At 42.1% G+C, this 26,912-nt stretch overlaps 1 long non-coding RNA gene, 1 other non-coding gene and 3 pseudogenes across 2 annotated transcripts; 2 read left to right on the top strand and 3 right to left on the bottom strand.

The window, feature by feature from the left end:
• Positions 1-12,671: 12,671 nt before the first annotated feature.
• LOC146374395 (5S ribosomal RNA) lies at positions 12,672-12,790 on the top strand (annotated as a pseudogene).
• Positions 12,791-14,290: 1,500 nt separating this feature from the next.
• LOC146374394 (5S ribosomal RNA) lies at positions 14,291-14,409 on the bottom strand. The gene has a single exon (XR_014802376.1). It is a non-coding gene; the product is annotated as a 5S ribosomal RNA (ribosomal RNA).
• Positions 14,410-14,765: 356 nt separating this feature from the next.
• Positions 14,766-14,881, top strand: LOC146374393 (5S ribosomal RNA; annotated as a pseudogene).
• Positions 14,882-16,707: 1,826 nt separating this feature from the next.
• On the bottom strand, positions 16,708-21,726 carry LOC146374392 (uncharacterized; annotated as a pseudogene).
• Positions 21,727-25,079: 3,353 nt separating this feature from the next.
• LOC146374391 (uncharacterized) lies at positions 25,080-25,407 on the bottom strand. Its single transcript, XR_014802232.1, has 2 exons — positions 25,286-25,407; positions 25,080-25,186 (listed from the first exon to the last, which is right to left on the bottom strand). It is a non-coding gene; the product is annotated as an uncharacterized LOC146374391 (long non-coding RNA).
• Positions 25,408-26,912: the final 1,505 nt, after the last annotated feature.

The following is a 26,912-nucleotide window of genomic DNA, read 5'->3' as shown; positions in this document are numbered from 1 at the left end:
TGTCCGCTTGACCCCTCTTTCTTTCTCTCTCTTTCTCTCTCTCCCTCTCCACCACCGAAGATGGTCGAGAAAAGCTACCTATTGACACAACGACTACTCGTAGGCCGAGCGCGTCTGCGTCGACGACTCGGGACATTTACGAGCTCTTTCTCCAAAGCTCACATCACTGGGAATGGACCCGTTCGGTCGCGACGGCAGCAACGACGGCGAGAACGGCGACGAGGGGATCCCGGTCACCGAATCGGACCGATCAGAGAGCGCGAACCGGGGAAGGAGCGATCGTTGCGGAAACCGAACGAGCGTCCCCGTGTGGTTCAGGGGTCACCCGGCAGTCGCTACTGGGACAGACACAAAAGAAATGCACCGGTTCAAGCCGTGGCTCCGTTTGACGGGACGTGCGCGTGTTCCGTTTGCAAAGCCGAGAAAACCCGCCGCGCTTCAAACGCCACCCCAGAAACAACGAGATACACAGCGAGAGACGTCTTCCGACACTATGCGTGGATTTTCGATCCGCGCGGCCGCCGTCGCGATCGATGGAGGGCTACAGACGTTTAGGTGTCTTTGTCCGATGCTGCGACGAGACCCGCTTTAGCCGGGGGTCCGCCTGACCCCCACCTCCCCCACCCCGAGCCGCCGCCGCAGCCCTTTTTCCCGTTTCGAGACGAGACCTGGGTCCGCGCTGCCGGGGTCCGCGTTGCCGGGGTCCGCGTGACCCCCTCACACGCACACACCTCTCTCCCTCCACCCCCCTCACCGAGCCTCTGCGCAAGGTCCAGCTGCACCGCGGGGTGGGGGCCTGCGTGACCCCGCTCCCTGAGCGTTTTCTTTTTTTTTTCTTTTGGTCCAGGCCCAGGGCTGCACAAGGGTTAAAACATTTGTAGAATATAAACAGAGCATCTGCTTCTCTGTACAGCTCCTCACTCCACCAGGGCTGTTTGGCTCTTTCTGATAGTGTGCAAATGTGATGTACGTACTGCGGCAGTCATACAGACAACTGGACGGTAAAAAAGTTGGCCTACCTATTACTGGCTGAGGTTTTAGTAGAGTTGTGGCTGAACCACATAAAAATATATCATTAATTTTAATCTCCCCAATCAATGATAATGTTATGTTGGAATGTTGTTAAAGAGGGTCAAAAATGTTTCAACCCAGTTTGTTTTGCAGATTCTGTGTAGCAGCTTTAATATAGGGAGGACACAACTTCCAGATTGTGAGTAAAATCAGGTTTTTTTCTCTTTGTCAGTTTAACAGTTTCTGCCTGTCACTGTTCCCGGTCTGTTTTCTCACCTGGTTCTTCCTGACCTTGTACTTTCTCCTCACGTTCCCTCTTTCCTCTCTCCCTCTTTGGACTGACAATCATACACAAATAGATTGTATTCAATTAGATGAAAAATTACATTAATATGAAAAAAATCTACTATTAAGATCACTAATGAAAAAGTCCTCTCTCAGTGTACTTTCAACCAAAAGGCAAATAACCAAACCACATGAACATCTAATAAAAGATAAATATTGAAACACTGATCCAACATTATTCCTGATTCATGGATCATTTGATTTTACACTTTTACCTGAATGTGGCTCCTTTTTTTTGAAAAAACTTCCTTATATCCATTATGAACCTGGTTGTCTCTCTGTACACACACACACACACACACACACACACAACAGGAGTTAAAAGGTTAATGGGCATTCAGTCAGTTAGTATCCATTTCAAACAGGACAGTGGTAACAACAGCAGGCTACGGACAATTTTAAGTTTTAGATTTTAAATAGGCTGTATACATTTCAATGGGAGCAACAGGACAATGAAAGGTTGCTGATTTTACTACAGAGCAGGACGGATTGTAGGGTAGCAAACATTGTCAGAAAACACGCTTTCAACACTGCAGGTTAACTGGTGTAATGTTTTTCAGCTAAAAAGAAACATGGTCTGACTCCTACCTAACTATATAAAGAGTAACTCAAGGTTAAATACAGCTAATATGTCTTGTTTTAAGCCAGGCACTTACACCTCCGCTCAGCTGCGTCTCAGCCACCATAGCTCTGGCAGAAAGGGCGCTAGAGTCAGAGCAGGGGAGAGCTGGAACAAACCATTTTAGGAGGGGGGGATTTCTATACTTTTGTTGTTAAAATGTTACGTCTCAACCAAGTACTGTATGCTTTTTATATTTTTAGTAGTGTGTCACGCAAACAGCAAATATTGTCAAAAAAAAGTTTAAAAAAAAAGTAAGAAATCTGTGGGGGTGCTTTGATTCATTTTGGGGGTGCTTCAGCATGAACCCACTGAGTTGGCGGAAATGTGGATTCCTCTCGAGGATTGCTTTGATAGCATTTATCCCAATTGCCATCGCCTTAGTATCCTCTGTGTGGGAAATCCGCTTCACCAAGCTCATGATGCGGGCGAGATCGCTCTCCCGGGACGAGCCCGCTGGGTCCAAATTATGATCGCGTCGTTCTGTCATGGCTGTGTGCAGGCAGGCAGAGAGGAAGGACCCAAAATGCAGGACTCACGGAGGCGAAAGTAAACTCAGAATAAATTGCTTGTTAGCAGACTGCTGATCAAACAGAAGACTAACTAAACTGGAAAATATAAACTAACAGGCAGGCAAAAACAGGTAACAGAACACACAGCGGAAACTGAGGGTGAGTAGACATTGACGACGTGACAGAGAACAAAGGAAACACAGGGCAGTAATCAAGGGATGAGAGACAGGAGGGGAACACACCTGGGAGAAATCACAGCTGACGAGACAGGGGAAACGTAAACTGAACACACCCACATGAGACAAGGACCCTCAGAATAAAACAGGACCAGACAAGACACCATGGACAGACAGAGGGACATACGGGCAGAGAAGACTAAGCACAGTGTAACTCCCTCCAAGTTGAAAAACGGACACAAGGCGTTCTTGATTTTTACTGGCATTTATTGCACACAGGTGCCACCAACGATGCCGTGAGAACTGTACAAACAACATAAAATAATCAATTTCCACCGTAAATTGTTCTCATAGAGAATAAACAATAAAGCACATTATTAAACAACATAAAAACACTCACAATTTGACCTTTACAAAATGTTAACAAATTACTACCATAAACTTGCCAGTTCTGTCACAAACAAACATCTTATTTTTCTACCACAACATATAAAATACAAATTACATACCTCATTGGTCGCATTAACTTGCAGGGGTTAATGAAAACGCATCTTGCAGTGTCACTCCTTCCGACAGCTGGAAAACTTCGTTGCATGTGTCTACATAGCTCTACCACCAAGTGAGAGAGGAAAGCATGCTAATGGCTGTGTCCCAATTCAGGATCTGCACGCTTGAAGTACGCGCACTACGCGTACTACGTACGGTGCGTACTATAAGTACGAGAAGTGCGGAAGTGAGAGGCCTGTGAAATGGGACGGTCTAGCCTCCGTCGCGCTGTTCGGGTTGACCCAGAGTTCAAGCTCACTGCTGTAATATATATATATATATATATATATATATATATTACAGCAGTGAGCTGTAACAAAGATTCAAGTTGCAGTTATTTATATTTCCTATCACCTTAAATCTTCACTCAAAAGTGAATACACAGATGTATTATACACAAGAGACAAATATTGTTCGTTTAATACGTTGGCATTACTAAATTTGGCTCAATGCTTACATATATGTATAAAAAGCACATGTACGAGCTGTGATAACTGTGTCTGATAGAATGAAGAGTAGACTGATATATGAAATATTCCTTTATTGGGTGAGAAAATCAGACCATGTCATAACTGCTTTAAGTCATACAGAATAGATATCAGAGCCTTAAACAGGCTGACTTCTGCTAAATGGGTCAAACTGGGCAGAAAGTCTACAAACACATAACATCCTTATAGAATATGATGTAACACTATAGATCAACTTAGCTCAGAATATATAAAGCATATAAACAATTACAGCAATATGATGCAACAAACACAGCAGTGCTACTGATCCAAAATACTCAAAGCTTCGTAGAACTGAAACAAACATTTATTTTTAGCTCCATTCTGCTGCTGATACAGACTTTAGGTTTCTGAACATTAAACTTGTTGCTGCCTTTCATAGTGTGTAACTTGAAGGCCCTGAGTACTTTCTCCCACACTGAAAACACTGGATGATCACATTATTTGAACATTACCTAATAAGACTGATTCAGGACAGACAGTTATGTTAACCTTTCCTAGCAGTCCTTCACAAACAGGGAACAGTCTGTCTATTCTCTCCATCTGTCAGCTGCTGCTGGCTCTTCCTCCTCCTCTTCCTCACACACTGCTGAGTTTGTCCTGGTGGATCATCAGGGGTGCAAAGCCTCACAGATGATGTGCAGCAGTGGGTCCCTCAGTCTGTCCTCACTCTGGACACTTGCAGTCGTCACACATGGAAATCAAATGTGTGATAAGCTGCAGGATTCAAACACAAGTGTAACTTATAAATACATGTTCATACTTTTATTCCACAATCAGAGAGAAAGAAACAGAGAGAGAGTGCAGGACAGACAGACAGGTGACAGTCTCAGGTGTACACACTGCTACACAACAGCACCAGAGAAGGAGGATTTAGTGTTTGTGTTATTACGAAACAAGAAGAGTTCCCAGATGGTACAGTGGACACATGTGTGACTGCTGTGATTAAAGCATCTTTCTTTCAGCTTAACGAGTGAACCATCAGCTCGTTCAAACACACGTGAAAGTCCGTTTGGCTCGACACCACCGAACAGAGGCAGCAATATAACATAGCTAACATTAACAGTGCAGTGAATCCTGCTTCTGCCGTGAAATTCAGGACTGCAAACCGAGCAGCATCACTGACTTTCAGCTTGTTGTGTTTGTGGATATATGACTGACTTTAATTATCCATAGAATCATCACATTCTCTGTAAGGTTAAGGTCGACTATATATATATATATATATATATATATATATATATATATATATATATATATATATAGAGGCTTTAAAACCAAGTTAACGCTGAAAGGACAAACATCACTAATGTCACACAACTTTGCCGACATGTGGCCGTCAGCAATGTTTTAATGTTCTTCGTTATTAAACATTCGCACATAAATAAGTGACATCATATTCAGTACTTACGTTTGACAGTTCACTCTTCGGCCGCTCCCTTCTGCCGTATTTTGCGGCAAAATTATCCACACCCACCGCTGCGCTATGAATTGTGGGATATATGGGACCACGAAGCGTGCACCGGACCACGCTTGATATTTGAGGAAATCGACGGCGCATTTGGAGTATGCATTTGAAGTACACTTCGAATTGGGACAGCCGTCGTCGCGTGGCGGTGACGTAATCACACTTAAAATGCGTACTTCAAGCGTGCAGACCCTGAATTGACCCTGTGCACGAGAAAATGCTAACTTCCTGGTTTGAGATCAGATGTGGGGTTGTACATTTCCGGTAGCTTTACTTTGCGGTCAATCGCTACTGCGAAGATATCCTCCAAAATCACGTCCGTGTCGATGAACGTCATTTACAGATATATTGGGTAAATGCCCAAGACATCTATAGAAATGTAAATCGCCGCTTGTTTCATTCATTTGCTTAACTTGTTTTGGACCGTAAACCAGGCGCGAATAGGACACCGGAAACAAAGCTCCCCACAGGAGTTTCCGCACCGGAAGTAGCATATGCTAACGTGCACATAGTCAATTGGGACACCGGTCGTGTCCAAATTCATGGGCTGCATCCTCCTGAGGACGGATTTGTAGACCGATTACGTCACAGTGACGCGCCGAAGGCTGTCCAAATTCGTAGACTCCTCCGAATGCAGCCGACAAATGCGTCCTCCTTTTCCCCGAATTTGAAGGATGGGTCGGGTGTGTCCTTCGTGGCCCACCATATCCCAGAATTCGTAGCGTGGCCCAGCCAAACTCCAGTTTCCGCCAATGGCGGCCGCTACTAAGTTTTAAAATTACTCTTATTAATCTTTCTGGGTCACAAAATAAACTTTTAACATATTTTCAGGCGAGAATGTGGGTGTGTAAACTTCAAATATCTGCTCGGTTTATCAAGACATTGCATATTTGCGAAAGTGCTTCGACGTTTTCGGAGACGTCTGTTACCCACCAGCTCGATAGCAAGCCGAGAGCTCGAGGGTCACTGAAGCCGCAGAGAACGGCACAACTCCCGGCACATCATGTTCAGATCACCGCGGACTTTCGCTACTCAGGTTAAACGTGATATATAAGTCACTTAGATATCCTAAAAATGTTATTGTTGGGCTTTTTTCAGTGTTTTATTTGTTCGTGAGTAAATCGGTTTGGCTGAGATTAAAGTTATTAGATTAGATTAGACAAAATAAAACTTCATTAATCCCCCGGGTGGGTTCCTCCTTGGTTTTCACACAGCTGAATAAACGTCAAACAGAAAACTGATTAAACAGAAGTGTGAGATGGTCGAGAATTTACGCCAGTGTCCTGTTATATTTTAGATAGCAAGGAGCAGACGGCTGAGTTTATTAAACTCCACCGAGACAGCGGTGACGCAAATCTGAAGGCTAGACTGTCCAATTCCACAGCCGTTTACTTCCGGCCTACCCGACCTTCTGAGGACCACGTAGACCGCGAAGGCTGGGTCCTCAGGAGGATGCAGCCCATGAATTTGGACACGACCACAGCCGCCCTCTACCGAGTGTGGCGTGTAACTGAAAATATTGTCAACCCCAAACAACAGACTGAACATTGGTTCCACCCTGGAAACATTCTGTAAACCCTTTAAATGTGTATTTTCAAACCAACAATGTATACATTAAATCTGATATATTAAGTATTTTTAACTTATTTATTGTAACTTAAACCATGAAATTATCTTAAACTGCATAACTGCTGCTGATGACAGCCACACTCCCACAAAATCACTGGTTATTTTCAAGTGAACCTCGTTGCAAAGGAAAAAATAAGTGTAGATAGTCTCTTGGGTCAAACATAAGTTACAGAGACAGGAGTTCTGAACTATTCAGCTTCAAGTAGGGTAACTGTTTTGTGGATGGGTCTCTCAAGATACACTGGCTTATTAACTCTTTTTCCTTGGTCACCCAATGTCGCATCACTGATTAGCAGCTCAAGTTTCCTAATGATTCCATCCTCACTAGGGTACACCTTGGTTACCTTGGCCAACTTCCACTCATTTCTGGGTAGACTATTATCCATCAGCATCACAATGTCATTGATCTTGGCATTTCTCTGTGTTTTGTACCATTTTCCTCTCTGCTGAAGATTCAGCAAGTATTCCCTTTTCCATCTGGTCCAAAATTCATTGGCTAGGTATTGCACCTTGCGCCATCTCTTGCGAAGATAAAGGTCTTCCTTCACAAACGCACCAGGTGGTGGTAAAACCACTGAAGACTTCATGGTCAGGATGTGATTCGGCGTAAGAGGCTGTGGACCAGTGGGATCATTCAACAGGTGAGTTGTTAAGGGCCTACTATTTATGATTGCCATGACTTCATAAAGGTAGGTACGCAAGGATGAAGTGTCAAGTCTTTTGGATGAATGATCCAGAATGGATGTCAACACACTTCTAATCGTCCTGATCTGCTTTTCCCAGGCCCCACCCATATGGCTGGCAGATGCTGGGTTCATGACAAACTCACAACCTAGTTGTCTTAGGCTTTCTTGGTCCATTTTCTTTACAGATTCCAAGAACTCTCGTCTTGCTCCAACAAAGTTTGTGCCCTGATCTGACCGAAGCTGTCGAACACTTCCACGTATGGCGATAAAGGTTCGAAGAGCATTAAGAAGCCTGAGTGCCAGGAGCAATCCTATTTAAGAACACTTACAGTAACAACTTCATCCCAAAAGGCCACAGGTTTTAACCACAGCTTCCCAGCATCAGTTCATGTATGCAGCTACACCTTTCCAAATCCAAGGGATCCTTTTAATGCATCGTTCATAAGATCTTTAAATTGATCTTCATCTGCAACACCTCTTGGAAGATACAGGGATAAGCTGCACGTTGATGCGTATGGGATGCGCCGCATCCCCGACTCCTGATCGTAAAAGTCTATGTTGCAGGACTGTGGGAACCCCAGTGGTGGAAGTAAGTCAGCCCCAGTTATAAAGACCAGCAGCTCTTCAAACGTGTGGTCCACCTCTTGCTCTGTTAAAATACATACAACTAGTAAATAAGGTGAAATGTGTAGGTTCATGAATCAAAGATTTATAATCAGTTACACTGACTGTATAGTAGAGCAGTTGCATTAATGACTATTTTGGAGTCAAAAACAGGTTGTTAGGCAAAACCAATATTGCAAAGCATTGTATATAAAAAAATAATAATAAATAAATAAATAAATAATAATACTCAAAGCAATAGTGATGGGTCGGTCGCAAACGAAATGGCTCTTAGAGCCGGTTCTTTGACGTGAACGATGCGAGCCGGCTCCTTATCGCCAGCCGTTTTTTTTTTTTTTTTTTTTTCTTTCTCTCACCCTCTCTCTCGCACTTTTTTCCGCTTCACTCTGCACCCGAGCCTTGTGCTTTACGCTGGGCAGAGGGGGGAGGGGCGATAGTTACACTCAGTAGCACAGGAACAGAGCGGGAGGGAGAGAGAGAGAGCCAGGGACAACAACGTCACATTAGAAAGGTATAGTAATCATCCACAACTATTTTCAGTTGCAGATGATAAACGATTCAGAAAGTTTATTCATGCAGGTCCATATGACAGAGAATATGCATCTTCTTTTTGTTTTAATATTATAATTTATATTTAATTGTGTTGTGGTTTGCAGTGTTTTGTGTTGTTTCACTTTAAATTTGTAAAAGGAAAAAGCTGAAAATTTAAATAGTTAAAAGTTGAAATGTGAATAGTTGATTTTTGTATTATATGATTTATTTATTACATTTTATGTGGAGTGAATAAATAAAAGTATATTTACGGTGGCCCCTTGATCGCCATGCGTTACTGGCGATCAAATCTGCTATGGATAACTTTCAGAGTCAACGATACGACGTTGTTTTCCCACCGCCGCTTGAGCGCGACGCAGCACCCGGTTCACCTCCACTCTTGCCGGTCAGCTCAATTTTGCTTCAGAGGCCTCGTCGGAGGAAGCGGGGGAAGAGAGCCGGCTTTCTTGTCCTGCTCCGTCGTCTTCGGAAAGAGGCAGATCTTCGGGGGCTTTATTCCTGGGCTGCTAGCGGTAAGATCCGCCTGAGACTTGTCGGAGCTGGATTAATCCCCACAACCCACTGTGTTTACCACCCAAGCTTCCACCTAAAAGTATGGAAAGCAATGCCTCATCGCGGCAGGAACCCTGTTTTGCTGCGCAGCTTACCGCATAGTACGAACTCTGTTCCTGGAAACTCTACCCCTGTCCCGGTGGGTCGCAGCGTTAAATGGATGTTAATTAATGCGCGCCAACAAGACTTGCCAACAAGTCTTATATCTTAAATGACTTGTTCTGTACGGAGAAGCTTGATTTTATGTTTATCTCTGAGACGTGGCAGCGTGAGAATGAAGTCTCACATCTTTTAGAGCTGTGTCCCGCTGACTGTTCATTTCTCTGTGCGCCTCGGATGACTTATTTCATATCTGTTATTAACCTCTGTCTCTCTTCCACAGCATGTCTTTTATCCTGTCTTCCTTCTCTCACCCCAACTGGTCGCAGCAGATGGCCGCCCCTCCCTGAGCCTGGTTCTGCTGGAGGTTTCTTCCTGTTAAAAGGGAGTTTTTCCTTCCCACTGTCGCCAAAGTGCTTGCTCATAGGGGGTCATATGATTGTTGGGTTTTTCTCTGTATCTATGAAGCGCCTTGAGGCGACTTTTGTTGTGATTTGGCGCTATATAAATAAAATTGAATTGAATTGAATTGAATTGGACGAGGGGGTGGAACAGCGGTAATTTTGAAAAAGACATTCTTATGCCAGATGATCTCCTCAAGCTGTTACAACTCTTTTGAGATGATTATGATAAAAATTGGACAAGAACAGCCCATATACGGCATTTTAATTTACCGTCCACCTGGGTCTGCTGCAGCTTTTCTGTCAGACCTACAAGAATTTTTAACTTCCACGATTAAACTGGGCAAGGTCATCATTGTTGGTGACTTCAACATTCATGCAGAGGACTCATCAAATAGTACCACTAAGGAGTTCCTGAGCATTATGGACTCTTTCAACTTTGTTCAACATGTATCAGGTCCTACTCACACAGCTGGGCATACTCTGGACTTGGTCTTCACCTGTGGTGTTTCCCTTGACCACATGAACTTAAATGATGTTTCTTTTAGCGATCATAAGTCAGTCTTTTTTAATGTATTGTTCAATTCAGAGTCTCTTCCTCAAAGTTTTATTAGGCGCAGGCGCTTTATTGATGACTCTGTCATTTTAAAGTTTTCTTCTCTTTTTAATTTTAAACCTTCTTCTGACGAGGTTGACATCCTTATTAATTCTTTTAATGAACACTGTCTTGCCATTCTTAATCAGGTTGCTCCTTTCAAAACTAGTCATTGCACAGTTAGTTCCTGCACACCATGGTTAAATAATCAAACCCGTGGTCTTCGACGCTCCTGTCGAAAAGCAGAGCGTCTCTGGAAGTCCACTGGGCTGGTTGTCCATCGGGAACACTTCAAAGAACTTCTTCACTTATATAATGAGTCAGTTAAAGAGGCCAGATCCTCTTACTTCAATAATCTCATAAATCGTCATAAAAATAACCCAAGAATTCTATTTGATACTATCAATAGTATTGTTTCTCCTCCAACTCAGCATGCTGTTTTACTTTCTGACGAAGACTGTAGCACTTTCCTCAATTACTTTGTAAATAAGGTGATGGACTTGAGATCCAAAATCTTTTCAAGTGCCTCCCCTTATGAAGATGCCCCTTGTTGTCCCGGGTCATTTACTTCTTTTTCTCCAATCACACTCAGTGACTTAATTGCAGTAATAGGTAAAATGAAATCCTCATCATGCTCCTTAGATATATTACTACTATCACACTACTATCCATCATCAACAATTCACTGAGGCAAGGCTGTGTTCCGTCCTATTTTAAACATGCTGAGGTAACCCCTCTGTTAAAAAAACAGAATTTAGATCCTACCTCCCCTAGTAGTTATCGTCCTATTTCAAGATTGCCATTTATAAGTAAACTATTAGAAAAGATTGTAGAAAATCAGTTCAGGTCCTTACTATGCCGATTGCAGATTTTTGACCCTTTTCAGTCTGGCTTTCAAAAGCAGCACTCTACGGAGACCGCTCTCTTAAGGGTCTATAATGATCTACTAATGGCATCTGATGCAGGAAATTGTTCCGTGATCATTTTTCTTGATCTTAGCGCTGCCTTTGACACCATCGACCACAAAATCCTACTCAACAGGCTGAAGGTTCTGGCTGGTGTATCTGGAACTGCCTTAGACTGGTTTTCTTCCTACTTATCAGACAGGACTTTTTCTGTTAGGACTGATAGGTTCTCCTCTAACACTGCTGCCCTAACCTGCGGGGTTCCACAGGGTTCAGTATTGGGTCCATTATTATTTTCTTTTTATATGCTTCCTCTAGCTGGCATTATTCAGTCTTTTAGTGACCTGTCTTATCATTTCTATGCCGATGACATTCAGCTGTATATGTCCTTTAAGCCTCATCAGCTGGATAGGCTGTCCACCCTAGTCCAGGCTTTAACTCAGGTTTCTGACTGGCTTTCTAACAATTACCTTGTTTTAAACATGAACAAGACAGAGACCATGATCATAGCTCCTCCTGATCTATATTCTAAAATCAGTCAGGTTCTTGTCCCTTTCTGTTCTTCTGCTAAGCCAAATATTCGAAATCTTGGAGTAATACTTGACTCTTCTCTGGGCCTTGACTCACACGTAAAATCTCTGTCTCGTTCCTGTTTCTTTCATTTAAGGAATATTTCTAAATTGTGACATATGGTCTCCTTAGCTGAACTGGAAAAAATTGTCCATGCATTTGTGTCATCGCGTTTAGATTATTGTAATTCCCTGTTTACCAGCTTGGATAAATCATCTCTTTCTCGCCTCCAAGCTATACAAAACGCAGCAGCCAGACTACTAACTCGCTCTAGCAAGCGAGCTCACATCACTCCTATTTTATGTTCTTTACATTGGCTCCCAATAGATTTTAGAATTCGTTTTAAAATTATTGTTTTAACGTACAGAGCACTAAATGGCCAAGCCCCAGATTATTTATCCAAGCTTCTCACAAAATACACTACTGCTCGCTGTCTCCGCTCACAGACTCAGAGTTTGTTGGTTGCTCCCAGAACACGTCTGAAGACGAAAGGCGACAGAGCCTTTCAGTCTGTGGCACCAAGGCTGTGGAACAGTCTACCTCTACAACTACGTTTGGTTGACTCTGTGGAATCCTTTAAAAAACAGTAAAAATCTTTACTGTTTAAACAAGCTTTCTGTTGACCAATGCTTTTTACATTTTTATATTTTTAATTTACATTTAAACTCTATATTGTGTATATTGTGCATTTTGCTATTTATCGTACTGTTTATTTTAATCTCTGTGTGCAGCGCTTTGTGACTACCTGTCTATGAAAAGCGCTTAATAAATAAACTTACTTACTTACTGTAACACGTGAAGCTTAGCACAATACTATATTTTAAACTGTGTGACATTTGCCAAGTATAAAAGGTCTTTTATAGCGGGCTTCCCTCGCATACGGCCATACCACCCTGAACACGCTCTATCGCGTCTGATCTCGGAAGCTAAGCAGCGTCGGGCCTGGTCAGTACTTGGATGGGAGACCGCCTGGGAATACCAGGTGCTGTAAGCTTTTGCACTTCCACACACAAACTGCAGAGGGCGCCGCTGCTCACTCAGTGGAGGCAGCTTCAGGAAAAGCTTCATGACAACGCTCCTGATTGCATTTCGCTTTTGTGCAAAACAAAACAAAAAAACAACAAGAACGAAATATTTAGGAAATACACGAACTTATTTATTCTGTAAATGTAGAAAATGTCTATGGCTAGTGCGTCTGGGCTCAGTAGTATGGAAGCCCGTTTCCGCCACTAAATAAAAACAAAAAAGCTAGTATCCATAACTCGAAATTTCGACTTATTAACTCGAAATTTTGAGAAAAGTAACTCGAAATTTCGAGAAATATAACTCAAAATTTCGAGTTACTTTTCTCAAAATTTCGAGTTAGCTCTGCCAATCAAAAATATACGTGAATGAGGTCGCTTTCTTGTTACCCGGAAGCATATGGCGCAGAAGAACGCGCACTCAAAAACGGATCCCAACAAATTGGCGCTTTCGCGAGTACGTTTGCTGATAGTAACACCATGTGATTCAGCTAATAACACAGGGATTTCATCATTTGTGAAGCCAGGCTGAAAACACTCAGCAATCTGTGCATTCACGACTGGATGTAATACCGGTAGCTTAGCTGTAGCATTTGTAGCTGAGGGCTTCAGCTTCCGGGTAACGAGGAAATGACATCATTCACGTAGATTACTGATTGGCAGCGCTAACTCGAAATTTCGAGCTACTTTTCTCAAAATTTTGAGTTAATAAATCGAAATTTAGAGTTAATATGTCGAAATTTTGAGAAAGTAACTTGAAATTTTGAGAAAAGAACTCGGAATTTTGAGTTATGGATCCTTTTTTTTTTTTTTTTAGTGGCGGAAACGGGCTTCCATACAGTAGTGAGGAACTTGTTAACCTTGTAGTGTACAGCGTCAACCTGACACCCATGTGCAACGAGTTTTAACTCTTATTGGCTGCCGACTGCGGCCCCGAAGAATACTGAATAAATGCGCATCAGTGTGCTACCCTGAGCAGGGAACACGATATCATGGAGTTTCTAACATGGAGCAAGGTGAAGGTGACGCTACTATGCAGGACCGCCCCTGCTTAGCTTCAGAGATCAGATGAGAACAGGTGTGGTATGGCCGTAAGTGAGAGGCTTCCTCGATAACGGGGTTCATGTAGATACTGTAACCCATTTATTGGGATTTAAAAAACAATTTAGAGTGAAGGATATTGATTAGTTTCTACTTTTAATTTTAATAGCTGCACATGACAGCACAGTTATAATGCATACTTAATGCTGCAATATTCACGTCATAAACAATTGTGTTTGCACAAAAACATCTACAGGTGCTCTGTGCATGTACAGTGATATTGATGTAACGCTTGAAGAATTTGACATTACTACATCAGTGGAAGAGCTCTTTGCGCAAGACTCACTAACCATCCCATTAGAAAATGAGCTTAAAGAGTGCCTCAGATCCGTTTCAATATTTAAACTGTCATTTGTGTGTTGAAGTGCAAAAGCTTACAGCACCTGGTATTCCCAGGCGGTCTCCCATCCAAGTACTGACCAGGCCCGACCCTGCTTGGCTTCCGAGAGCAGACGAGATCGGGCGTGTTCAGGGTGGTGTGGCCGTAAGCGAGGGACTGCTTCAGAAACAGCCTTTTTATACATGCTCTGATGACACAGTCATCCTTACGTTTTTATATCCTGTATATAAGTTGAATTCTCCAAAGCACAAAAATGTTGGACTTCCAAACGGTCCTAACACACTGTGTGCTCTCTGTCACTTTAACACTGTGCTGTGAGAAAGTAACATGTGTTATTATCGTGACGTTACCGCGGGAAAAGCATTTTTGCAGCTCAGTGTTGAAGCTGCAGTTCACAACAAAGGTTTGCATGCTTTCGCTGTAACACGTGAAGCTTAGCACATACTGTATTTTAAACTGTGTGACATTTGCCAAGTATAAAAGGTCTTTTATAGGGGGCTTCCCTCGCTTACGGCCATACCACCCTGAACACGCCCGATCTTGTCTGATCTCGGAAGCTAAGCAGGGTCGTGCCTGGTCAGTACTTGGATGGGAGACCGCCTGGGAATACCAACTGTCTGCCATCTATAATCCAGTTTTGAGTTCCCTCCCCAGACGCCTTACCGCCCACTCACATCCTGGGCCATCTGACCTCAGGAATTCGCATGATAAATGGTAAATGGGCTGTATTTGTATAGCGCCTTACTAGTCCCTAAGGACCCCAAAGCGCTTTACACATTCAGTCATCCACCCATTCATTCACACACTGGTGATGGCAAGCTACATTGTAGCCACAGCCACCCTGGGGCTCACTGACAGAGGCGAGGCTGCCGGACACTGGCGCCACCGGGCCCTCTGACCACCACCAGTAGGCAACGGGTGAAGTGTCTTGCCCAAGGACACAACGACCGAGACTGTCCACGTTGGGGCTCAAACCCGCAGCCTTCCAATTACAAGGCGAACTCCCAACTCTTGAGCCACGATCGCCCCGATCGTGGCTGGCAATGATAAGGTGGGGCCAGGTTTCACAATGAGCTCACCCGAAACCCTGGCTGATTGGGACCCACACCCAGTTTCACACCTTGGCTCAGACGATTAGAGGATCATCAGGGGGTCCTTTTGTCCCTCTGTGGGGGGAAACTCCCACTAGGTTTAAATCTGGGACTCTCCACCATTTGACCTTAGAACTGAAGAAGCTTCTCGGATGAAAGGTGAAACGTCTTCAAGCAACTTAAAGAAGTCCAGACGCTTTTCTTTGCAAGCTCCTTTGACTACGATGCCCTGGATGACTGAGAACCTTCACAGACAACAGAGCTGTACGTTTTAATTTGTTTCCAAAACCCCGCAGTCTGGACATGCTATATTGTATTTAGATAGAAGCTACATCATGTGTTCAATGACTTTGTTACTTTTGATGATTGGAAAGCACCCGCTTCAGTTCACCGCGGTCAAGTGAGCCCTCACTTACGAAGTCACAGTCAAGCTAGCCGCACCGAAAATGTGGTTGCACTACTCTTACGCATATTACGGTTGAATGAAGACCGGCTTAGAAACGCAGTCTTTTGTGTCCTGACACTTTTACTTTTCCCCCTGTGATCCACAGCCCAAATTACTGTATGATTCAGAGAAAGTTAACAATAAAATTTACCCAATATACAGTACTGTACTTCTAATATCCTCATCTTTGAGCTCAGATTACAGGAAAACTGTAAGAGGTGACACAGATATCTCACTGGATTCTGACTCTGGGTGATCCCCACTCTGCACCCTGTGATCCACAGCCAAATTTACTGTACGGTTTTTGAGAAAATTGTTAGTAAACTTTGCATAATTTACTGTACTGTACTCTATATATTCTCATCTTTGACCTCAGATTACAGGAAAACTATAAGAGGTGACACAGATATTTCACTGGATTCTGACTCTCGGTGACCCCCACTCTGCACCCTGTCATCCACAGCCAATATTACTGTACGGTTTTCTGATAAAATTAAATCCTAATCCATTACTGAACAAAATGAGTTCATTGAAGTATTTGCTTAACTACAAGAAATTTCTTTCCACACAAAATTTTAATTTTTCAAAACGTCATTCACACACCACCTCAAGTAGCAACTTTAGTTTTAGACATTATTTATTTAGTGCTTAATCACAACAATAGTCACCTTAAGGCACTTTACATAATAAGTTAAACCTTACAATAATACATACAGAGAAAAACCCAACAATCATATGACCCCCTATGAGCAAGCACTTTGGCGACAGTGGGAAGGAAAAACTCCCTTTTAACAGGAAGAAACCTCCAGCAGAACCAGGCTCAGGGAGGGGCGGGGCCATCTGCTGCGACCGGTCAGGGTGAGACATTACATTTCTCAGATTACTGATTTCTCATATTACTACTACACAGTTTAGATATATTGTTATTCATTATCTGTCATCACACAAATCAGCCCAAAAAATCAAAAAGGAAATACTTAAAGTACGTGCACAAAGCAAGAATGTTATACACATTGTGTTTTACACATGTGTTCCTCAAAACACCAATAACAACTATAAGCAGATTATTCAAGTAGCTTTCACTGCATGTGGAATTAGGTTACACAAAGCACACACTTCCACTCTGTCTTCTGAGCACTGCTGAGCTGTTCATTTGTCATGTCCAGGCATTCAGAATGGAACCAGCGGTTGCAGTTATCACACTGGATCTGTAAACAAAAAACATATGAGCTTTCATAAACACATGAAGTAAATAATTCTATGTTTTAATCAATTACAATCCTTAAAGACACAGAGTCAAATACTTTGTTGTAGATAACATAAAACTATTTTTAAAAACACTATACCCAGTCAGTGATGGAGGGTCCTGGATTAGGTGGTTTCGCCGTTGCACACATGGCACAGTTGTTGTCACTGTCAAATACTAAAACATAATATATATATATATGTTAGTGTTCATCAGTTTGACACAAAAAATATGTCCATTTGAAGAAGATATTACACACCGGAGGCCTCAAGTATTGTCTGTGCAAATGTCCTTCGTGCCTGGGCCATCTCTTTTTTTGTTGTCAAAAATGTCATTTCTGGTTTATTTGGGAATGCTTCCATTACTTCTTTGGCCATCATCAAGCAAAAAATAAAATTTAATTGAAAACATCTGCAAATATTACACTTCCTGTTTACACAATTTAACCTTTTAAGATTATTTTAACTTCCCCCACCCCCCACTCCATCTTCTTATCTAATTTTACAGAAAAATATTATTGCGTTAATGTGGTACCATACCATGATGACCATTACTCCGCAGAACCATCCCGTTGAAATGGATGTGTCAGTACTCCTCCTCGAAGTCTCACACTCACCCAGTCTGTTTTGTTGTAGCATGTGCTCCTCATTTTGAAGTATTCACTGTGTGAACATAACGTACATCACATTTATATACAAATGAAAGATAAAAGTCACACAGAAAAAGAACATTCTGTGCTTTTCCATAAATCACATAGACACATATAATACATATCACTGTGTTTTTAATGGTGTGTCAGAAAGCCCTGTGCTCTAGATTATGTTACATGAAGTATCAAAATTAATAACATGTTCTTTTAAATCTACAAATGTTAACTGTCTCAAATGTCTCACTGCTTAAACACTGTCAGGGTTTTTTTATTATTTAAAATTACATATGTGTGTAATTTTGAAGTATTTTTTAAAATTCTTTAAAGAACTGATAACCACAGATTTTATTAAACTTTCATCTACAACCATATGTTCACCTTTAGAAAAAGACCTTCTAAGTCCTCCTGTCACTTTTCTAATATTTCATGTTATTATATACATGTAATAACGCATAATTACCGGAATCTTTTGGCTGCACGGTCAGACTCTTCCTGCTCCAAAGAGTTTCTTGAAGGATCGACCAAATACAGACAGCTGTCATCTGCATTTATTTACTGCGATAGATATATAAATTTAAAAAGTACATAAATTATGAAGAATGTGTTATTGAAACAAACTGTTTTCACAGAAATGCTGCTCGTACTAACCAGAAACTTCCAGTGTACATTTCCAATGTTCACAAAGGATAAAATGGCTCTGTAGTTGTCAAAGTTCACCTGTGACATATTAGAAATTAATTACAAATTTGCAACAATACTTTTTCCATTTATCTCGAGACATTAATAAAATTTTAAAAAATTAATTCTAGAATATATTAAAAAAATTTACCTTGGACAAGCTTTGTCTCCTGATTAGTTCTCTCTCCATAGAGGATCACACCGCTCGTGTAGTGGTTCATAATGTAGATATTATTCCCCAGATTTAGCCGAATGGCCCAGTGGTGCAGGAGACTTTCAATGACCTGAGGAGTATAATAAATAACCTTTTATTACTTTGTAAACATGATAAAGTTTTGGAATACAAAGGTTAATAAAGATGTTTTTACTTACGTATGCTCAGTATTCAGTCATGAGGATATGCCTGGAATGTAGATCTAAAGCAGTACTTACTGAATGTGTAGGGAAAAACTGATGTTCTGCCCCAGCTTTAACATTAACCTTATGCAGTACTTTTTTTTTTTTTTTTTTTTTTTAAATAACTGGATTACATACCTCTCCAACAAGCCAGCTGTGTGGTCTAAGGGTCAGGAACTCACTGTGACGTATGACAACGTTGTTACCTCTAATCTGAGAGGGGACCACAGAAACAACAACTTCCGTTTCCTGTTGTTTCCACAAATATGCGACCTGTGTTTCAACAAGACAATAGTAACTAAATTAAGTAAGTAAGTAAGTAAGTAAACTTTATTTCTATAGCACCTTTCACAGACATACAGGGAGTGCAGAATTATTAGGCAAATGAGTATTTTGTCCACATCATCCTCTTCATGCATGTTGTCTTACTCCAAGCTGTATAGGCTCGAAAGCCTACTACCAATTAAGCATATTAGGTGATGTGCATCTCTGTAATGAGAAGGGGTGTGGTCTAATGACATCAACACCCTATATCAGGTGTGCATAATTATTAGGCAACGTCCTTTCCTTTGGCAAAATGGGTCAAAAGAAGGACTTGACAGGCTCAGAAAAGTCAAAAATAGTGAGATATCTTGCAGAGGGATGCAGCAGTCTCAAAATTGCAAAGCTTCTGAAGCGTGATCATCGAACAATCAAGCGTTTCATTCAAAATAGTCAACAGGGTCGCAAGAAGCGTGTGGAAAAACCAAGGCGCAAAATAACTGCCCATGAACTGAGAAAAGTCAAGCGTGCAGCTGCCAAGATGCCACTTGCCACCAGTTTGGCCATATTTCAGAGCTGCAACATCACTGGAGTGCCCAAAAGCACAAGGTGTGCAATACTCAGAGACATGGCCAAGGTAAGAAAGGCTGAAAGACGACCACCACTGAACAAGACACACAAGCTGAAACGTCAAGACTGGGCCAAGAAATATCTCAAGACTGGTTTTTCTAAGGTTTTATGGACTGATGAAATGAGAGTGAGTCTTGATGGGCCAGATGGATGGGCCCGTGGCTGGATTGGTAAAGGGCAGAGAGCTCCAGTCCGACTCAGACGCCAGCAAGGTGGAGGTGGAGTACTGGTTTGGGCTGGTATCATCAAAGATGAGCTTGTGGGGCCTTTTCGGGTTGAGGATGGAGTCAAGCTCAACTCCCAGTCCTACTGCCAGTTTCTGGAAGACACCTTCTTCAAGCAGTGGTACAGGAAGAAGTCTGCATCCTTCAAGAAAAACATGATTTTCATGCAGGACAATGCTCCATCACACGCGTCCAAGTACTCCACAGCGTGGCTGGCAAGAAAGGGTATAAAAGAAGAAAAACTAATGACATGGCCACCTTGTTCACCTGATCTGAACCCCATTGAGAACCTGTGGTCCATCATCAAATGTGAGATTTACAAGGAGGGAAAACAGTACACCTCTCTGAACAGTGTCTGGGAGGCTGTGGTTGCTGCTTCACGCAATGTTGATGGTGAACAGATCAAAACACTGACAGAATCCATGGATGGCAGGCTTTTGAGTGTCCTTGCAAAGAAAGGTGGCTATATTGGTCGCTGATTTGTTTTTGTTTTGTTTTTGAATGTCAGAAATGTATATTTGTGAATGTGGAGATGTTATATTGGTTTCACTGGTAAAAATAAATAATTGAAATGGGTATATATTTGTTTTTTGTTAAGTTGCCTAATAATTATGCACAGTAATAGTCACCTGCACACACAGATATCCCCCTAAAATAGCTAAAACTAAAAACAAACTAAAAACTACTTCCAAAAACATTCAGCTTTGATATTAATGAGTTTTTTTGGGTTCATTGAGAACATGGTTGTTGTTCAATAATAAAATTATTCCTCAAAAATACAACTTGCCTAATAATTCTGCACTCCCTGTATGTCACAAAGTGCTTTACAAGGTAAAAACATAATACAGTCATAAAATACACCATGAAAACCCTGGTCTAATTAAAAGCTTTTTGAAATAAAAATGTCTTTAGCTGCTTTTTGAAGGTCTCCACTGAGTCCAAACCCCGTAGAAATAGGGGAAGTGCATTCCACAATCTGGGTGCAACAGCTTGGAAAGATCGGTCCCCTCGGGTTTTAAAGCGAGTGTGGGGGACCACTAAAAGGTTTTGGTTTGCTGACCTCAGGTTACGAGTGGAGGTGTGTGTATGAATCAGATCAGCAATGTAAGGGGGAGGGGGGGGGGGGGGGGCTGTCTCTGTAATGCTCTAAAAGTTAAAACTAGAATTTTAAAATGGAACCTGAATCTGATTGGTAGCCAGTGCAGCGACTTTAAAACAGGGGTCATATGAGCACCCTTGTTCGAGCGGGTCAGTAGCCTCGCTGCAGAGTTTTGAACAACCTGTAGACGAGCTAGCCCTTTTGTGTTTAGACAAGTAAACAGGCTGTTACAGTAGTCAAGTCTTGTAGAGATAAAAGCATGTATTATCATCTCGAGTTCACTTGTTGACACGATGGATCTAAGTTTAGAAATGTCCCTCAAGTGAAAAAAGCAGGTTCTTACTGTCTGATTTAAATGACCCTCCAAAGAAAAAGCTTCATCAAAGATAACACCCAAGTTTCTAAGGTTATGTTTCTGGGAGGAACCTAAGTCACCCAGTCGCCGTTTAATATCAGGTATTGCACTGCCTGGTGCAATAATCAAAGTTTCTGCCGGGTTTATCTGTAAGCAATTATTGTTCAACCGTTGTTTAATGTTGGTTAAACAGTCAATCAGATTGGAGAGCTTATGAGCTTCAGCAGGCTTAAACGAATAATATAGCTGAATATTGTCAGCAAAAAGATGGTAAGATACTTCAGGAAACTGCTGTATTATCTGACTTAAAGGAAGAATGTATATTAAAAACAGAATAGGTCCCAGCACAGAGCCCTGAGGAACTCCACACAGCAACTCTGTAGATTCCGACATGATCTGGTTTGCAGACACACTAAAACTCCTTTCAGATATATAAGATGAAAACCAGTCTAGAACAGAGCCAGACATCCCAACCAGGTCTCTCAGTCTGTTTATCAGGATGGTATGGTTGACTGTATCAAAGGCTGAGGTAAGGTCTAACAAGACTAGGACTATGTATTCTCCGGAGTCTGCTGACATCATAATATCATTAGTGACTTTCAGTAGTGCTGTCTCAGTGGAATGCAATTTACGGAACCCAGACTGAAAACGGTCATGGATGTTATATTTCTCCAAGTATGCCGTAAGGTGGACAGCTACTGCCTTCTCAAGGAGTTTTGACATAAATGGGAGTTTGGAGATAGGTCTTAAATTTTGAAGTAGTGTTGGGTCCAGGTTGGGTTTTTTGAGCCTTGGTTCCACAATGGCATGTTTAAAAAAGCTGGGGACACCCCAGTCTGAAGAGAAACATTAAAAAGGTTCACAACCCAGGGACCAATGGTGTCAAAGGCATTAATAAAAAGCTTAGTGGGGATAATGTCTGAGGGGCTTGAGGATGGCTTCATTTTGTCAACCAGGGCTGCTATTTCCTCATATGTTACAGTTGCAAAAGTCGACCAGGAGTACAAAGGGAGTGCCTGACTCGGAGAACAAGAAAGCTTTGGGGAGATTTTAGCATTGATGTCGTTAATCTTATCAACAAAAAATCGGAGGAGTTTATTACTATCTACTTTAGAGTGTACATCTAAAGGTACCACATCTGGGGAGACAATAGCACTAACTTTGTCAAAAAGAAACTTGGGATTTCTCTTGTTTTTTGTTATGAGCCTAGAAAAATATTCAGATCTAACAGTTTTCACTGTGTCATTTAAGGAGAGCATGAGATCTCGAAGATGGAGCCTGTGTACGTCAAGGTTGGTTTTCTTCCATAGTCTTCTATTTTGCGGCATATTCTCCTTAAGTTTAAGATAGACTCATTTATCCAAGGGCATGTCTTCTTTTGTAAAGCCGAGCTTGTTTTAATAAGTGCCACTTGATCCAAAATGGATGTGCATTCCCTATTAAAAGACTGAATAAGAACATTTACATCATTTCAGGTAAAAAGTGGAGACCTGTCAAACATAATGGAGAACCTCTCAGCAGTAGTCTCAGTTATTATGCGTCTATGAGTTTTTAACTTCACAGGCGTCTGTTTACAGCTAAAATTAAGTTCAACAAAGATACAGTTATGATCACTCAAATGTACATCCTCAGCAAACACATTGCCAATGTGTTGCCAACCCGATAGACTAAAACACAATAAAAGATGTTTGTAGAGCCCACCTTAATTGTTTGCGACTCAAAGGAAGAATAGTTTTCAGTTTGCATACCTCTGCAGATGAAACTGTCCTTAAAGACAACGGCAAGACCACCACGGCGACCTAAACGGAGGGCGCCCAAGTAAGAGCAGTCTGCAGGACGCAGTTCGTTTAGGTGAACAAATTCGCCATCCCTCTGCCATGTTTCGGTGAGAAACAGAAAGTCCAGGCTTTTCCTTGTGAAGAGCTCATTCAGAGAGAAGGATTTGTTTGCGATGGAGCGGGCGTTCAAGAGCGCAATCCGATTAAAACCTGGCAGGCCAGGTTTCCCATCAGCTTGTCGGAGTGGAATTGACAGCAAACACCGTGTCCGCACGCGAGGTCTCCAGCAGCGCCACGGAACCGGTGGGGCCAACCACCGGTTGTGCGATGCGGGCTGTGAGGGCGCAGTGGTGGGGGGATAATCGGCAAAATCCAGAGCATCAGATGGGCAGGATCCACGCTGTAGTGGCTGCAAGTACGTGTTTCCAATCAAATCCGGAAGGGTAACTGGCAGCAGAAACCGGGGAGGCCTCCAGACGAGTCGGGAGATCTCCGATCTGTAGGCTTGTCTGATGTGTGGATGCCGGCCCTACAGCCTCTTTTCCTCGATTTCTTCTTGGAATTGCTTAGGGCACGTTTCGCCGATAGCAAGAAGTAATCCGGTGAGGTGGAAGAGTGCACAAATGGTGGGGGGAAAGTTTTTCTATAACTGTCCCAGTCATCATAAAGACGTTCCATAGACTCTTTGATGTGGAGCAAGGAAGAACGGTCGTAAATCACAGCAGCATAGCTCCATATATTAAACGTCAGGGCTGATATAAAAGCATAAAATACAATACAGCGTAGGCAGGTAGACGTCGAGCCGAGCAAAGGCGCCATCTTCCTGTCACAGTCAGCTGACTGTCAGCTGTCGAAAGTGGGTTCATAAAATCAAATTAACAAATTAAAATAATTCTTCTTATGAGAACATTCATTGTAATCAATTACAATGGTTTTAAATCTAATTTTTAAAAGTATTTTATGTACCTGACGCAACAACACAAAAACATCTCCAAATTTGACAGATTTTAATGTAATTTATTTGAGATGTTAAACTACATTAAGAAATTAAAACTTGAGTCAGTTACTGTTGCTTTTGTAATATTAAGGCCAGTAACATGTAAAAGTTACATTTATTGTTGGACTGACATTTGTCATTTTTCTGTGGTCTGTACTTTTCATTCATCAACACATACATATAATAAAATCTAATATATCATTACAAAAATATGTACAAACAAACTTGGTTTTTCAAACACATGACATAGTTATTGAATTAGAGTTTGTTTGTGAAACATCACCTGTGATGCAGTGTCCTTTGTCAGACCGGTTGTGTTTCTCTCAAGGTGCTCTGTCCTTTCGAGCTTTGCATGATTCACAGTTTTTAAAAATTGTCTTTGTCAGAAACAAGCTACTGTCTCGTTAAGGTCCCCCTCCCTAAAAGCCCACTTTCTCCTGATTGGCCTCTTTCTGGAAGCATCCAGAGCTTCTGAGCTAATGATTGAGGATAACACGGTGTGTATTTGAAACTGTCGATCACATTCTCCGATAACCAGACCTCGTTTTAAAAGCAGCACCGTGTGTACCAAATGTAGCTACCAAATGTAGCTACATTTAGCTACATTTAGCTAAATGTAGCTATATTGTAGCTAAATGTAGCTACAATTTAGCTACAATGTGCCTGTCTGTGATTGACAGGTCTCCGCCCCTGGTTTATTATTCAGACAGTTCACTGAGCTCAGATCAGCTGAGCTCATTTTCTCAGGTCAAGTCTCTCAAATCAGCGATCCTGGTAAAACTCCTGAGACCCACCTGAGCTCTTCAAATGTATGTAAAAGTATAAAAAACTGCCTCCACCTGTGAGACTCTGTTAAACTATCAGATCTGACAGATTTCAGGACGCAGCTTTTAACTCTGAGAGGAAAGTAACTGAGTTCATGACAAATACCATGTAAGTCAGCGAGTACAAACAGCTGCTCTGCTTTAGGATCAGATTTTAAAGCCTTTATTCAAATATTTCATTCCACAATCTGTGAAAGTGAAAGTGTGCATGCTCCTTGTTTCCTCAGTTATTCCCAACAGGACGAACGGAAAGGCTGATGAAAAACAGGAAATACAAGCGAGTGAATTTTTATCTGAATTATGCTGAAGCTCCCTAATAATGATCAGTGCTAGCACCTGCACAGCACACTCACCTGTCCACCGTGTTTACCTGCAGCTCACAGGAACCAGGTGGAGTTCATGTCTGCACCAGGTCGGCCATCACATCGTACAGTCTATTTATTAAGGTTTCAGTGTTTCTGCTGAAACCGCCGTCAGAGCGTCAGCTCATCAGTGCGGCGTACAGAGGCTGAGAAGTCCTGAAGTCCCGCCTATCAGGAGACCGTTGTGCCGACTCGCTGTCGAGGCCTAACCTGCGCTGAAGACGGTCGCGTTCAAGACCAGGCCTCAACAAAATCACCTACTGACCAATCAGATCGCTCCGAGTGCAGGTGTAAAAAGCTGTTTTGTTGGTCCAAAAGCATCAATAACATCAAACGCAGCATCTGTTTGTCGACGTCATGTTAACCTGTGAGGTGAGCAGATCTGTGTCGGTTCACTGAGCTGAGAAACTTGGAGCATCTGTTTGATACTAGCTCCTCCTGCTCAGAGGAAGAGCTTCCCAGAACTAGAACTTGCTCTTCCTGGACTTCCTGGTTCCTGATGTTGAACAAAAAATTGAAACCTTTTCTGAGTTTGTTGTGACCCTTTCAGATTCTTCTCTGCTTCCTGCAGCATCGATACAGGCGCCACATTAAACACAGTCCAGGTGTCTTCCTGTGCTTACCTGATGAGCGCTCTGCTGCATTCAAGGCCCATGGTATATCTTCAGCCCTGTGTCAGATACAGATGAGGTGTTCACTGTAAATTGGACGTTTTGTTACTTTGAGTTTAGAATTTTAATTTAAACAACAAGTTTGGCTTCCAGTGATGTAATTGAGATAAATTATTGATATATAATTGTCATATTCTCTGTTCAGCACTTCTCTGTCCTGTGGCAGCTCTCGTTCGGTTCACATTGATTCATTTCTTTTAGTTTTGTCGGCTGAATTATGAGTAAAGTTCATAAATACACAATTTTTCCAGATTCTTTGATAAACATGAGTTTTGCTGTAAGAAAGCAGCCCTGCTTCAGCAGCTGATGTGAGTCAGAAAGGTAAATCACAATAACATTTCTATAAAAATATGAGCTTGTAAAAGCCAGTATTAAGCTTGGATCTGAAAAAAGATTTTGTGGAGCGTTTAGGTGAGTTTGTGTTGCGTTAGAAGGTTCTTCACATTTATAAGCTGAAAAAGCTGCAAGTGTGGTTTCATTCATCCTGCTGCGAGAATGAACTCGGCTGACAGACGGCAGTGTTCGAGCTGCTGTTGTGCTGTCAGGCAGCAGGGGGCGGCGTGGCGCCAGCCAGGACCATCCCGGCGCGAGAACAGATCCACACTCACTCTCCTGTCTGCATTGCATTCCAAATTTATTGTTGCATCGTACATACAACACCTGATAGAAATGTAAGAACACCTGTAAAGCACGAGCTTAGTGTGTAAACAACGATATCGTATAGAAAGCCACATTCGTACATTCAGTCGTGCATAAAAGAAGACCAACAACAGCGTAAACAGGAGAGTCTGGAACACGAGCCGTCCCTGAAGGTCTCACTTCCATTAGAAAACAGGCAGGCGGAGTATAGAGATATAAAGAAGTATATCAACATATTGCAACATGCAACAACGAGGAAGAACCACTTGTATTGATATATCGTCATCATCATCAGTCGACGGGATGCA

This window comes from Perissodus microlepis, chromosome 14 (assembly GCF_051167445.1).
Source record: "Perissodus microlepis isolate ML-2025 ecotype Zambia chromosome 14, ASM5116744v1, whole genome shotgun sequence".
NCBI lineage: Eukaryota > Metazoa > Chordata > Actinopteri > Cichliformes > Cichlidae > Perissodus > Perissodus microlepis.
This window is presented reverse-complemented; position numbering and strand designations above follow the sequence as displayed.